General features: G+C 41.1%; 1 pseudogene; it reads left to right on the forward strand.

Moving 5' to 3' along the window:
- Window positions 1–1,027: 1,027 nt before the first annotated feature.
- Window positions 1,028–4,744, forward strand: LOC116356517 (cathepsin L1-like; annotated as a pseudogene).
- Window positions 4,745–12,077: the final 7,333 nt, after the last annotated feature.

Raw genomic sequence — 12,077 nt, forward strand, 5'->3', positions numbered from 1 at the left:
CAGAAAGACAAATTAGTCTACCGTTTCTGATGTTGCTTTTCTCCGGCTGTTACCAAACTTTCCTCGAATATTCTATCACATAAAGTAATTGATATCAATTTATTTAATTGGAATACCGGTAGTGTAGATATCTAGTTCCATATGTTTAATATTTTCTTGTGTCAAGCGGAAGGTAGTTTGGAAGGGGGATTTTTTGTTTTATTCTCACAAACCCACATTTCCATCAAACGGTGTATAGCAAGTAAAGTACATGTCGGATAAAAGTAAGAAACACCTGATGGAAACAATTTTTCAGTTAACTTTCCAAATGTCGACAACACAAAATACGCTAGACTAGGTGGAGTCTTTTTGTGTCAGTAAATTAATTATGTGATGTTGGTGAATATAATAACCATCATATCGAAGTAAACTTGGAGTAGTAGTGTGGACCTCACTTTACTACTCGTTGGGAAAGCATGCAGTTATTAGGCTGCAGATCAGATTAATTACATTATGATGAATTAACTTCACAGGATGGTTGTGAAAGTGCAAGGTGATGTTTGTGAAACCCTAGGTTGAATTAAAACCATAGCTGCTGATGACTTCACAAGTGCTTTATTGGCGTAAAATTACAATTGATATGACTTATAAAGGATGGTAAATAAAATTTTCTCTGTTAAAGCTACCCTGTGGAATGACTTCATAGAAACAGCAATTTTTTTATTAAAAAAAAAAATGTTAATTTAAAAACAAATTAATTGAGATTTTTCAATCATTCACAAGATACCACATTGGTAGTAGTCAGTGACATGTCAAAGCTAAACTGGCCTTGGTTAAAACACTGGATGGGAGACCAAATGGATAGCTGTAGATCAACTCTCCAGTAGGAGGTGCTGCCCAGACTTTTTGTTGTTGTATATAACTTTGACGATCTGCCATTCTTTCAAAGGTACAAATTTAACATTTTATGCTATATAGCTTCTTACACTGAAAATACAAGGCTGACTGAGCTCTGCTCTCTCTCTCTCTCTCCCACAGCTGTTTGACCATGATGTCCCTGTAATTGGCAGTGTTGGTGCTCTGTATGAGTGTGCTGTGTTTGCGGCCCCTATGTTTGACTCTCAGTTGGAGGGCCACTGGGCACTTGTGGAAGACTGGCACAGCAAGAACTACCATGAGGGGGGTGTTAAGACAAGTAGAGGAGCACATAGCTACCAACGAGTGGAGGGGCGGTGGATGAGCTATAGGAGGAGGGCTTATTGTAAAGGCTGGAATGGAATTATTGGAATGGTATCAAACATTTAGAAACCACGTTTGACTCAGTTCCATTACAGCCAGTACAATGAGCCTGTCCTCCTTTGACTCCCCACCATCTCCACTGCTCTCAACAAGGGGCTCAAATTGATCAATTGGTGCATACATGTAGCTGTAAATTACACCTATGTATCATTAATTGCATGGATTGTGCACATAGTTCTGTTACAGTATATGATTGTGTATATTTTCTCACTGTTTTCACTCATTGTTACAGAGCGAGGAGGGCTGGAGAAGGATGGTTTGGGAAAAGAACCTGAAAAAGATTGAGATGCACAACCTGGACCACTCTATGGGAAAACTCTCCTATCGTCTGGGCATGAACCATTTGGTGACATGGTAAGAAGAATCACCTTGCTGAGCAGTGCTGACATGGATGAATGGGTGCCGCTACTCATTCGGGGGCCTGTACTGTATATATTTATATCCAGGTACACTGCAGGACTTTTGAGCTAATATTCTATGAGGTGCAGGAACTAAAGCAGTGGAAATTTTCAGGTGCTGATATCAGTTCCAGTGAACTTCTGTCCAAGTCTGTTGCTGAGACATTTTACTGTGGAGCAGGAGCTACTTTTCAGCAGCTCTTTCCCAATTGTGGTGTGCTATAGCTGGATCTTTTGTTGCCATGCCATAGATTTGCTAAAGCACATACAGTATGAAATATTTCACAGGCACAGGTGTCAGCGTTGACAATGAAGCAGGAATGTATTCAGACTCGCAGGTTAGGTTCTTCAACTATCAAGCAGGAATGGAATAGTTATCCCGAGAAGAGAATTGAAACTTACTCATAGTCTTTTAAAGATGCACACAGGATTTATGGCTAAGTGCACCTTTTAAAACAGTCCTTAAGATGTAAAAAAAAATACATTTCCCATTCAGATGGTAAATTACAAACCACATCTTGCCAGGGAAGACAAAAATCTTCCTCCCTAGACCAACGAAGAGTTCGGGCAGCTCATGAACGGCTACTACAAGCAGACGACTGAGAGGAAGTACAAGGGCTCTCTTTTCATGGAACCCAATTACCTGCAGGCCCCTGAAGCCGTGGACTGGAGAGAGAGAAGGGCTACGTCACTCCCATCAAGAACCAGGTGAGACCTGAATCACTCATGAGTCATGACTCATCCATACACTGCGGTGTCACTAAATAAGGTTTTACTTCCAGAGAAATATCTGGCTTGTTGCATGCTGTTTACCATGATTGTAATTTACAGTATCCAGAAGATAAGGCGGCAAATTGCGCATACATATTGTTATATATGTATTATTACTAGCGTAATATGCACATGTCAGTGTTTTCTGGCATGAAAAAGTAACAAGATGTTAACAACCTTTACCCCCTCAGTGCTCATGTGGGTCTTGCTGGGCGTTCAGTTCCACCGGAGCCATAGAGGGCCAGCAATTCAGGAAGACTGGCAATCTGGTGTCTCTGAGTGAACAGAACTTGATGGACTGCTCCAGACCCCAGGGCAACGAGGGCTGTAATGGGGGTCTCATGGACTTGGCGTTCCAGTATGTAAAGGACAACGGCGGCCTGGACACAGAGGCGTCCTACCCCTATGTGGGCAAGGTAAGGCTCTGTGTTCTATTAGTCTGAATTAAAAATATAATAGGGGGTGTGAAGATGCATTATTAAAAGTAAGGCCCTGTTCTTTTAGCCTGGTACCAGATCATGCGGTTTTTACTGTCGATCTGGAATGACTTACAACTTCAACTTAGAAAATTGAGTTCCACTTCATTACAGTGGGATTTGTCTCCAAAATGACCGACTTGCTTGAATATTGGAATATGTTGTTTTGACTAATCATGGCCATTGTTCTTCCCTGGTAAACTCAGGCTGATGATATTTGCCACTACCGACCAGAGTTCAGTGCTGTCAATGAAACTGGCTTTGTGGACATCCCCAGTGGCAAAGAACACGCTCTGATGACGGCTGTGGCGTCTGTCGGCCCCACTCGCTGTCGCCATCGAGCCAGCCACGAATCCTTCCAGTTCTACCAGTCTGGTGAGTAGCAGTTAGCGGTTCAACTTAAATTACGTGTAACATTATTGCAAGGATTGGATTCCCTACATTCTATTTTTTGAGGTAGCAGTGATCTGTACTGGTCTATGTCCTGTTCACCGTGTACAAATGGTGTTGTCTTGCAAGCAAATTGTGACCATATTTCTAACTATTACTAGCTAAGTAACCAACTATTATGTTTGAGATCAGGTGATTTTACATACTGAAGTAAACTCCGTATCTTAGCCCACTAATTAACTATGTCCTCTCCCTGTAGGATCTATTATGAGGAGAAGTGCAGCAGTGAGGAGCTTGACCATGGAGTTCTGGTGGTGGGATACGGTTTTGAAGGAGAGGATGTAGATGGCAAGAAATTCTGGATTGTCAAGAACAGGTACAGTACACAGTATCTTCCTAGGATGTTTGTTGTTTGTTACGTCACCGCTACGGGATTGGTTGATTCCCTCATCGGGGAATATGCCTCTCTTGTCCTGATACTATGGTCTAAGTCATACATTTCTCTAAAGCAGCAGTGAATCTATAATTTCCTACTAACTAGAACTGTGGGACTAACATGTTTTGTCTCTTCCTCAGCTGGAGCGAGAAATGGGGAGACAAAGGCTACATCTACATGGCCAAAGACAGGAAGAACCACTGTGGCATCGCCACGGCAGCCAGCTACCCACTGGTCTAGTGTTCTGTAAGTTCTCGAACACTAGACCCAGAGTTTTAGTTTTAGAGATGTTTGACGAATGTTCTGAAAAAAAGGGCAATGTCGACTGCAGTGCTGCCTTAACTAAGTCTGTGAAATGCGCGAGAGAAACCTGCTGCATGGGTTTTAAAGAAACACTGTTTTAGGGGAAATTATGAAAATTCTACCTATTTTGTTTTATACTTGATTTTATGTGTGTTGGTGCGATTGTATGTGTGTGTATAGTTCTATTTGAGATAAGCATTCCGTTTATTTGTAACTTTACTTGATGAGGCCAGCTAACCTACATTCTCTAGCACATGTCAATTTGTGCTTACAGTTTGTGTTTACAACACTGTTGTAGACACAGGATATATATATATATATCTATTCCTGAGGTACAGTTGATATACCGTCTATTTTTAACTGGCGCGTTCTCTGTGGAGCTGAGAGCAACAACCACTGAATGATAAGACATTGACAAAGACTAGAGCTCTGAAATGACTGAGTTTGTTTCTGAAAGTGAGGGACAAAAAGAGAACGGTACACCTGGGTTTGTTTCCTCCACTGCTTTTTTTATCTGCAGCTAGTGTTTGCGTAAAGGTGTTGAATGGTAATGCCTAGACAAGAGCCTAGTGATGCAGAGACTGATATGCCTCCGGGTGGTGAGAGGAGATGTATAACATTCTAACAAACACATGTAGATGAGTTCAAATTGTGTTTAATAATAATAAACTACATTCATCAATCTGACTCCATTATCATGTGACTAACGGCTATAGATCATAAATGTACACTGGTGAATCTAGCCCGCTTGTGAGTCTACACATTATCACTCAGATGCTATAATTACATTTGTTCTAAGATAATTGATTATTAAGAGGCTTATGCGCTGTCTATAGCACCCATCGGCCAAGCTTTAATTGATCTAGTTGATCTTAGACCAAGATGTAAAGTACCAATGTGTAATCCAATGTGTATAGTGTACATAACATTTACCATTAGAATTCATTAAATATGAGCACAACTGTAGTCAAAAGATCGGTTTACCAATGACTCCACTAATTTATGAGCTTATATTCAATCAAAGAATGGCTCTGTAAAACGAGGACTGCATTTACTCAATTCAACTAACAGGATGTATTACTCACAAAACAATTGACACAAACGATTACAGTGTAGGCTACATACAACACATGATACAGAGAGTGGGATGAATAAACAAAAGGCAGGACCAAGTGATGCACAAAAACAGGCTTCAGAATGCAGAGGAACATTTTACAGTGTCTGTGTTCAATGCTACTTTGATATTGCAACCACACAACTCAAACGCCGGTTCACCAGTATGAATGAAATCGCAACCCTCTTTCTTTGATTGAGCCATCAAGAACTGTTGTCCGCTAAAGATTATAATCTGTTTGCATCTGCCAGTTTATTGGCTGCCCAGTATCCAGACGACTTGTACCCAGAGCTTCCTATACAGTTAATATCTTTCCGTAACGTGTTGAGGCTGGAAATTAAGGAGAATATGAGATGAAGCACCAATCCCTTTTGCCCAGTTTCCCTGACGTTGCTACTGCAATCCAACTATTTTTAACCATCCCTGCAACTGTCACATCTGCAGAGAGATCGTTCTCTAAACTAAAACTCATAATGAACAACCTCAGAAGCACAACGTCTCAGGAAAGACTGTCTCGGTTGTCAATACTCAGTACAGAAAACAATTGGGCCCGCAACCCGGACCTACAAGCTGTGTTTTGCACACAAAACTGCAAGACGATGCATTCTGATACTGTAGCCTCTAAATTGAAAAAAAATGGAGAGAATCACAGACCCAAAAGAGATACTTTTTTCTAAAATAAGGAAATAGTGAGAAAAAAAACGTATAAATACTCTTCAGGATCCGCCACTTTTTTAAAATGTTCACCTAAAATGACATACCCAAATCGAACTGCCTGTAGCTCAGGCCCTGAAGCAAGAATATGCATATTCTTGGTACCATTTGAAAGGAAACACTTTGAAGTTTGTGGAAATGTGAAAGGGATGTAGGAGAATATAACACAATAGATCTGGTAAAAGATAAATCAAAGACAAAACCAACCATTCTTTTGTATTTTTTTTGTACCATCATCTTTGAAATGCAATAGAAAATCCATAATGTATTATTCCAGTCCATGTGAAATTTAGATTTTGGCCCCTAGATGGCAGCAGTGTGTGTACAACATTTTAGACTGATCCAATGAACCATTGCATTTATGTTCAACATTTTTTCTCAAGATTGCCCAAATGTGCCTAATTTGTTTATTATTATCTTTCATTTTCAAAAATCTGCATTTTCCTCAAACAATTGCATGGAATTCTTTCACTGTAATAGCTACTGTAAATTGGACAGTGCAGTTAGATTAACAAGACTTTAAGCTTCCTGCCAATACCTGGGAATTGTTTTTGTTACTTACAACCTCATGCTAATCACATTAGCCTACGTTAGCTTAACGGTCCCGTGGATGGGACACCGATCCCCCCCAAAGAAAATAATAATAATAATAAAAAATTGGATTGAATTATACTGAACAAAAATATAAATGGTATAAAATGGTATAAAAAATATTAAATATAAATATAAATCCAACAATTTCATTGATTTTACTGAATAACAGTTCATGTGAGGAAATCAGTCAATTGAAATAAATTCATTAGGCCCTAATCTATGGATTTCACATGACTGGGAATACAGATATGCATCTGTTGGTCACAGATACCTTAAAAAAAATGGGCCTCACAATGGGCCTCAGGATCTCATCACAGTGTTTTTGTGCATTCAAATTGCCATGGATAAAATGCAATTGTGTTCGTTGTCCGTAGCTTATGTCTGCCCATACCATGAGAGTAAATACAGACTGATGTATTGATAAAAGTCCTCTTATCCGAGAGAGATTATCAAAACGTCACTCTAGGGTAAGCCTACACGAAACACAGCCCTTATTTGAGCTGTTTCTAAAATCCCATATGGGAAAATAATGGTGGAAAAACGATTGGAACCATTTCCCTGTTTGACCGCTAGGTTTTATGGGTATTATGACTCATACTGTGGTGCTCTGTTTGTGTAAGCTATTAGCCAGACAAAACCATCTGAGTGCTTTTGTAACTTCTAGGTTAGACTACTGCAATGCTCTACTTTCCGGCTACCCGGTAAAGCACTAAATAAACTTCAGTTAGTGCTAAATACGGCTGCTAGAATCCTGACTAGAACCAAAAAATGTTATCATATTACTCCAGTGTTAGCCTCCCTACACTGGCTTCCTGTCAAGGCAAGGGCTGATTTCAAGGTTTTACTGGTAACCTACAAAGCATTATATGGGCTTGCTCCTACCTATCTCTCTGATTTGGTCCTGCCGTACATACCTACACCTACGCTACGGTCACAAGATGCAGGCCTCCTAATTGTCCCTAGAATTTCTAAGCAAACAGCTGGAGGCAGGGCTTTCTCCTATAGAGCTCAATTTTTATGGATGAAGATGGATGGAGCCAAATACAGGACCATTCTGGAAGAAAACCTGATGGATTCTGCAAAAGACCTGAGACTGGGACGGAGATTTGTCTTCCAACAAGACAATGATCCAAAACATAAAGCAAAATCTACAATGGAATGGTTCAAAAATAAACATATCCAGGTGTTAGAATGGCCAAGTCAAAGTCCAGACCTGAATCCAATCGAGAATCTGTGGAAAGAACTGAAAACTGCTGTTCACAAATGCTCTCCATCCAACCTCACTGAGCTCGAGCTGTTTTGCAAGGAGGAATGGGAAAACATTTCAGTCTCTCGATGTGCAAAACTGATAGAGACATACCCCAAGCGACTTACAGCTGTAATCACAGCAAAAGGTGGCGCTACAAAGTATTAACTTAAGGGGGCGGAATAATTTTGCACGCCCAATTTTTCTGTTTTTGTTTGTTAAAAAAGTTTGAAATATCGAATAAATGTCGTTCCACTTCATGATTGTGTCCCACTTGTTGTTGATTCTTCACAAAAAAATACAGTTTTATATCTTTATGTTTGAAGCCTGAAATGTGGCAAAAGATCGCAAAGTTCAAGGGGCCCGAATACTTTCACAAGGCACTGTATGATTAATGAAAGTTTCAATTTTATAGCATTTTATTTGAATCTGGCGCTCTGCATTTCCCCTGGCAATTGGCCAGTTGAGACGCTAGCGTCTCCCCTATCCTCAAGAGGTTTTTAAGGGGTGAGCGGAGCCTGCCTCAGGAAGCTGGTCGACCTGTGCCTCCATAGGTTCTTCATGTAGACCACTTTCATGCTCCAAAGCAGTTTCCGGTCCTTGGCTCAAATGAGATGGTTGATGGCTGAAACGTATAGTTGATCCATCAACACTTGGTGGGCTTGCCCTTTGATGTCGGAAACTTGACCACATAATCCTTAAGATAACCAGGTGCTTGCCTGGTTCTTCTGGTGCTGCTGGTGGTTGAGGATGAAGCCATTGTTGCTTTAGGATTAGCTCCTGAATATTTCCTTTGTTCCAAGACCTTTTCCTCAGCTGCTCTCTCCGCCCCTCTTCTTCCTTCCAGTGGAGACAATTCTTCCCTCTCCGCCTCCATTTCCTTTTCACCTGTCTTTGGTTCAGTCATCATCCGGCTCGAAGGACCATTGAAAGATTAGTGGAATCTGTGTGGGTAGCTGGACAGGAAGGATGACTGACAGTGAAGGTGAACAGTTGGTCACGTGTCAGGTGACAGAGGAATGGATGAGACTGAGGCAGGAATTCCTTTAACCATAAAGTGGTATATTTACTGAGTAGTGTGGATTCATGGACGCACAGAACTTCTGAATCAGACGGAGTTAATTTCCTCCTTTTATGGAGTTGAGATCTGTCAGACATTTCCACCTGACTAGGTCAAAGCGCCCCTGGCCCAAATGAGTAAATGGCAATGAATTGAACTCCATGGGCCTTTTCTACAAATTGGTTATGCTTATGTTGTGTTAATAGAAGGGGGGGTAATAAGACCCTGCCCTCCTTACATTTATAGGGTCCTAGACTACAGATTAACAATATATATTCATTATAGAGGTTTAGTATTGTTTCACAGTGGTTTTCTGGTCTCTTTGCCTCTTATAAAGAGACCCCTCTGAGAAATGTGTGACTGTGAAGACAGAACTCTGCAGGGGAGTGTAAGGGATAAGAGATTAGTCAGACATTCCACTATAAATCAACTTGGACATTTACTGCTAAGCTTTCAGATAGCTACATGAACAACAGTTTTAGTGTTGAGTTGGCATGGTTTTGGTCTCATGAGTAAAATATAATGACGTAGGCAGTGACATCACTAGGGCTGGACTTCGGGTTTAATAAAATAACTTGGGACCTTTTCTTTTATGCAGAACTTACTCGGAAACATGCGTTATGTTCCTGTTGTCAACTTCTGTCTGCAATTACATTATTAACGGGTTTTGAATGATTTATTCAAGATATTGTCAAAATGCTAATTTCAACAATGGAGCCAATGATTGACAAGGAACAAGGAAACAAACCCCAACAGTAGCCTAAAATACACTTTAATACACTTTTGGTGAATCTTAAAACCTCAACGTCAATATGGAGTCAACATACAAGTGTAAGTAAAAACGAATGTAAATAAGTTATAAATTGTGCTACAAACACCTCTCATTAAATGAATGATGTTTTTATTTGGTTAGCTTTTGGAAATTGTAGAACATCAAACATTTTCCTAGTAGCTAGGCAGGCTAACGTAAACTCACCCCATTCCATACAAATGTGTGCAACCGCGACATTCAAATGAGGCTGCAAAGAAAACTAATGGGACTGTAGCGACTGTGTTGACTTCAAAATCTGGGGTATGAACTACGTTTCTATTCAAGCATTGATCGACATGGCAATGGCTCTATAGTATTGGAGAAAAGTTTAAAAAACTGACCCTCCGTTACATCGTGACGTGTCATGCCGTAACGTACAGCAGGCATAAAGAAACCATTTCTGTCTTACAATCTCTCTCCACCAGGTGTAGCACTTCTCTCATCGTTTAAAAACAAGAAATGGACAGTGACGGGGGTAAGGGGGGGATTCCTAGTCATTTTTTGCGTCATCACTGCAAGCGATCATGATTCTCAAAGCCGCTGCTGACTTCTGAAGGTCACTTTAGCACTGCCCTAAAAACACGATGAAAATTCGACATAAACATTTAAATAGGTATGTAATGACACATTATATAAACTCTTTATAGTATTTTATTTACACTTTAGAGGCGATAAGGTGATAAGTTGTACAGATCGAGTGAAAATAGCAGTTTTCCCACACATCTCCTCTCCTTCTCACTACCACGCATTAGTTTTGCTTCCCCACCCGCCATTTTTTAAAAGACCCAACGGAGCTCATTGCCTTGTTGAATTATGCAGAAACGGGCAATGTGGAGGTCTCGGCATGAATTATTTTGGAAAGGGGAGAAATTGTGCTTTACAATGATCTTGACATTACAGTTGATCTGGAAGTATTACATTTTTGAGCGCTAAAATAAGGTCAATTGTACGGACCATGGCAATGTACAAAAGTGAATGAGTTTACGTTAGTTAGCTAATTAATTTGCTAGCTATCATACAGTAGACGTATATTAATAATTATATAGTTAATATAAATAGACATGCAATCATAATTGACTGTAGAGCATATAAAGCACCCACAAACTACGGGTAGCTGAAAACAACCATTGCGGGATGAACGAGTGACGGATTTCCGGGCAAGGGCGGTCCATTTAAAAAGCATTCCTTCCTCCCTCACCGCTCAGCTAGCGGGATATACGCTGCACCGGCAAGATAGAACAACGAGGGGGGCGGTCTGTGCATATTTGTAAACAACAGCCGGTGCACAAAATCTAAGGAAGTCTCTAGATATTGCTCGCCTGAAGTACAGTATATTGTGATAAATTGCAGGCCACACTACTTGCCTAGAGAGTTTTCAGCTATACTTTTCGTGGCTGTGTATTTACCACCTCAGACAGATGCTGGCACTAAGACCGCACTCAGTCAGCTGTATAAGGAAATAAGCAAACAGGAAACCACTCACCCAGAGGCGGCGCTCCTAGTGGCCGGAAACTTTAATGCAGAGAAACTTAAATCAGTTCTACCAAATTTATCATCAACATGTTAAATGTGCAACCAGAGGGAAAAAAATTATAGATCACCTGTACTCCACACACAGAGACGCCTACAAAGCTCTCCCTCCCCATCCATTTGGTGAATATGACAACAAATCTATCCTCCTGATTCCTGCTTACAAGCAAACCTTTAAGCAGGAAGCACCAGTGACTCGGTCTATGAAAAAGTGGTCAGGTGAAGCAGATGCTAAACTACAGGATTGTTTTGCTATCACAGACTGGAACATGTTCCAGGATTCCGCTGATGGCATTGAGGAGTACACCACATCAAACAGGAAAAGCGTCAATACAGGGCTAAGATTGAATCATACTACACCGGCTCCGAAGCTCGTCTTATGTGGCAGGGCTTGCAAACTATTACAGACTACAAAGGGAAGCACTGCTGCGAGCTGCCCAGTGACACTGCCCAGTGACCTGATTGAGTCTGTAACACCAACATGTTTCAAGCAGACCACCATAGTCCCTGTGCCCAAGAACACAAAGGGAACCTACCTAAATGAGTACAGACCCGTAGCACTCACGTCTGTTGCTATGAAGTGCTTTGAAAAGTTGATAATGGCTCACATCATCACCATTATCCCAGAAACACTAGATCCACTCTAATTTGCATACCGCCCAACCAGATGCACAGATGATGCAATCTCTATTGCACTCCACACTGCCCTTTCCCACCTGGACAAAAGGACCACGTATGTGAGAATGCTATTCATTGACTAGAGCTCAGCGTTCAACACCATAGTACCTTCAAAGCTCATCACTAAGCTAAGGATCCTGGGACTAAACACCTCCCTCTGCAACTGGATCCTGGACTTCCTGACAGGCCGCCCCCCGGGTGGTGAGGGTAGGTAGCAACACATCTGCCACGCTGATCCTCAACACTGGAGCTCCCCAGGGGTGCATGCTCAGTCCCCT

This window comes from Oncorhynchus kisutch, linkage group LG23, assembly GCF_002021735.2.
Source record: "Oncorhynchus kisutch isolate 150728-3 linkage group LG23, Okis_V2, whole genome shotgun sequence".
NCBI classification, from domain to species: Eukaryota; Metazoa; Chordata; class Actinopteri; order Salmoniformes; family Salmonidae; genus Oncorhynchus; species Oncorhynchus kisutch.